This window comes from Oryzias latipes, chromosome 11 (assembly GCF_002234675.1).
Source record: "Oryzias latipes chromosome 11, ASM223467v1".
Classification (NCBI taxonomy): domain Eukaryota; kingdom Metazoa; phylum Chordata; class Actinopteri; order Beloniformes; family Adrianichthyidae; genus Oryzias; species Oryzias latipes.
In genome coordinates this window covers 5,956,347-5,960,805 of record NC_019869.2, presented here as the reverse complement: position 1 = coordinate 5,960,805, position 4,459 = coordinate 5,956,347, and positions in this window count along the sequence as shown.

Here is a 4,459-nt window from a genome sequence, read left to right as displayed (position 1 = left end):
AACCCCTTATTCCCCATCTCTGACACCCCACTCTGTTTCTTACTCCCCTCTTTTGTTTCTTTTTTCCGTCCGGTCCAACAAGGAATGCATACAAATATAATTTTCATAAATACAGTTTAGCCTCAAATACAACAGGGGTTTATACAAATATACACTCAGTCTGTCTGAAGATCCATAAACCCCCATTGTAACAATAAAATCTGTCCAATACAAGGGGCACTCAGCTCTGATCTGCTTGCTCAGCTGTATGACAGTTTAAAAAAGTTTAAAAATAATATTGATGTAAAGACAGACACAGCTGTGCAAAAAAAAAAATACACACAAAGACTCTTCTGACGTTTGGCAAAAACATCTGGACTATCTCCTACACTTCTGTAGATCACATGTGAAATAATGAGGAATTTTTGAAAAAGGTGTTTTGTTCTGTTACAACCAGAACATAACAAAGAGTTTCATAAACAGAACATCAGGGCAACAATGAAACACGGTGGTGGGAGTATGATAGTTTGGCACTTCATGGCCTGACAACAGACCATAATTGACTAAACCCTTAATAAGCATGGAATTCCTCAGTGAGACTGTTCACTTCAGAGTGGTAAATATTTGAAGAAAACAAACAAGTTTAGTCGCAGGGTGTAGTGGTTAGCCCTCCCCCACCTCACAGCGAGAAGGCCCGGGTTCGAATCCTGACTGGGGGCTTTCTGTATGCATGTTCTCTCCGTGCCTGGAGGGGAACTCCAGTTTCTAAAATTGCCCCTTGCTGTGAATGTGAACCTTTCACAGACTGGTGACCTGTTCAGGGTTTACCCCGCATCCTGCCAAGGTTAGCTAGGATAGGCTCCAGCAACCCTGTGAGCAGGTTCTGAAGATGAATGAATGGGTCTGGTCAGAATCTATTGACTTCCTGTGTCTCGACCTTTAACATCTTTTGCTGAATCATAATAATTCTGCATAGAAAAGTAGAAATTCTTTTTTTATTTCCTGATATTTTTGTAAAAAGAAATTAAGAAACCAACCAGTTTAGGTCTTTTTTTTTAACCAAAAGCTGTTGTTGGTTTTTATTACTTTCTTATTCTACAGAGGTTACCGCTGCATTTATGCTTGTAAGATGACTTAAATCCCTTCTGCATGACAGACATGCAACAACAAAAAAGAGAAATGTGAAACATTTCCTGTCTTTGTGATGTGATCTTTGCTCCTGGTAAGACAGAAAACCGCTTTAGCGAGCAGCTTCGCGGCGACACATTCGTGTTTGTCGACAGAGGCCAGCACAGCTCTGACTGTGTCGGCATTGTTCACACAACAGCTGATTATGCTGTAAGCCCCATGTCTTCTGTCTCTCATTCTCTGTGATAAGCAGCGGCTTAACAACAAACAAGAGAGATGGGACTTGGAACTGTAAAGGCGTTTAATGAAGAACGGGTGAAGATACAAGGCAAGCTGTGTCAGCTTTTGCTGTGATTTACATCTTCCAATGATCAGGAAAACCCACAATGTTCTTCGGGCCCCAGTCTCAGCTCCTCTAAAGCAAAAAAAAAGAGTCCTCCATCAGGGAAACTTCGATCTTTAAGCTCAATTTTTGATCAAAGGTTCTCTGAGGATGGAGACGAAGCAGCAAAGCATTTTGAAGAATGGAGAGTTTGATTTCCTGAAAGCTGCTGACAGCAGCGGTGTGGGAGTGTACGACACATGAAAATGAGAAGCTTAAAGGCGCTACTTTAGTTTCCGTGGAAACTGCAGGACGCAGCCCGGTGTCTGTAATGACTTCTCTGCAGGGTCTCTTGTTGTTTTGTGGCCTGTGATGGAAATCCGTCTAAGTAAGCCACGTGTGTTTTGGGGAAACCACCATCCAGACAAGTTGTGCTTCTATGTTTAGGAAGGATGTAAAAAAAAGTTATGTCCATGGTCACAGTCGAGGTAGATTCCTGAGCAGAAAGTGACCACGTCACGGGAAGGAAAACATCTGGAATGAGCCGTTAAACAAATCCATTTGGGGTTGTTGATGAGATGTAGATGCTTTTCAAGTGTATTATCTCCAAATGTCTGATTTATCACCAAAAGTGTGAAGATCCAGCTAAATCCGTAGTCACATGCATTTAGATGGGAGGTTTAGTTGCACAGGTGCAGCAGGTTTTTGGGTTGTCCGGGTCTGTGGCGGGTCAGAGAAGAGCCGCTGCATCTTAATCCTGAGAACCCACAGGCTCAAATTTGCCTGCAGTTTTCCGGACCAAGGTCCACTTGGTTGTATTCAGACTGAAAATTTGTTCTGGATTATCGGGCGAATTGAACTCTTCACTTTAAGCGGATCAAATCTGTTTAGTCTGAATACAGCCTAAGTTCAAGGGCGATGTTTCAATTCAATTCAATTTATTTGTATTGGCCAAAATCACAACAACAGTCATCGCGATGGGCTTTGTGCAGATAAATATGGGGTATAACTGCATGTTTCCTTCAGTTCTATGTTTGGTTAATATCAGAATACAGGTAAACTAGTCTAAGTAAGAGTTTAAATCTCTTTTAATCAGCCCTGCACAACATTGGATTCTTTTTTTTGTGAATTTTTACTTGACAGATTCTCAAAGATTGTGTTTGTTGTTTTAAGTCAAATTGATCACTTAGTAACTTTTAGGCTCATTTTCAGGAGCAACACCTGACAAGGTTTGGTTTCTAGTTCTTGCTTTTGTTTTTTTATATTTCTCTGACTGTTTCCAACCAGAGCTGCTGCTTTTTTCCCTAGGGGAAAAAAATGCATTGAGGTGTAGTTTTACTCAGATTACACTCTGAACCAATCATCTCGGCATACGTCTTCCTCCCTCTTACAGCCACATAAACACAAAATAAATGACTTTTCTATTGTCTCCCAGTGTTTACCACGTGGCCTTGGTTCAACTCCCCGCTCTTATCAGTGTTGGGTCATGTTGGTATTTCCTGCCGGCAACAAGAGCAGAAGGTGGCACAGGATGAGCGCCGCTTCCTGTGCTGGCACACCCAGCATGTACCCCGGCGCTCCGTGCACTCTGCTCAGCAATCGGAGGAAGTGCTCCACACGGCGCGTTGAGCTGAAGCCCCTAAGTACATGTTTTACGTGACTCTGAGATCAGAGTCGACTGCAGGATAAATGCTTTAGATTGTTTTAATGATTGGTTTAGCTTAATAGGCTGCTGCAGGAACGTCATCTGGATGTCAGCAAGGAGACGGCGAGGGGATCTGCAAATGTTTGCTCAAACACATGAGATCTTGTGCAAGCAGACCTTCAAACACTGTTAGGGTGGCTTTCATGGAAGGTCACCATCAATGAACTCTTTCTGTGGGAGGATTTGGAGCTCAGCCTAAGAAATGTTTTTCTCATTCATCGACGTTTACAGTAAATCTTCAATTAATACTCAGCTGCATGTTAGTTTCATAACTTTCTTGTGAAAAACCAAAAGTGATTCATGGCCTGCATGGACGGATGGATATCATGTAGAGTTGGCTTCTCTCTATTTTGTTTTCTTTATCCCTTGTGCTATCCTAGATACTTTGACATTGGGAGTTGGGTCATCTAGACCCACTAGACAGTGCTCTGAACCTTTTTTCTTCAATGATTTGTGATCTTCACTGGTGTCCATGGATTACATGAAATCTTTCCACCTTTATCCACCTTTGTCATGGTAGGGAGAACACGTCAATGTAAGGGTGGGGTCATCTAAGATAGCACAAGGGTTAAAGGATTGAGTTTAAAAAATTCTTTTGGCTGAAGCTTCGGTGTTGAGATTCTTTTGACTACAGTAACTCCACAACCATTTAGGCATTAAAAATGCGTAATCAACGTAAAAGCATTTTGGACAACGCAAGCATTGAGCAGCAAATTTGACGCGGGTCAAAAGAGAGGCGTACCAATGCAAAATTGACATGCGAATCGGCGTGAACGCAACTATTTTTTATTCCTTTTTTCCCTTTTTGATGAACATTTTTTAGCAACAGATCATGAGTAGAATCCTTTCTCACTAGTCAAGTAAATACAATAACACAATTTGTGTCACCAATGTAAAAATGTGCAATGTAAGAGTAATTTAAGGGTCTGCTTTAGATCTTTGTTGGCCTTCAGCTGCGATGCTCCCCAGTCATCTTATTAGAAGTGACCTTAACAGCTGCAACTTTTCCAGTTCCATCTCATTCATGCATGAAATTCTCTGATTTGCTGCATGTTTGGAGCAAATAATCCATGGAAACTTGGATTTTGCTGGTATTGTGTAACTGTATCCTTTGCCAAATTAAGAAGCCTCACTGGAGTATTTATTGAATACAGAGCAGCCCCTTCCCTTTTGCTGAAATGACCAACTTCCTACACTCTGGGTCTGGTAAACGACAGGAGCATTATCTCCCAGATGGTTTTGCTGAACCACAGACGTAGTGACAGGGATGGGAACCACGGCAGAACGAGCGGCAGGCGACTCAAGGCCCCAGCGGGATCTCCTTT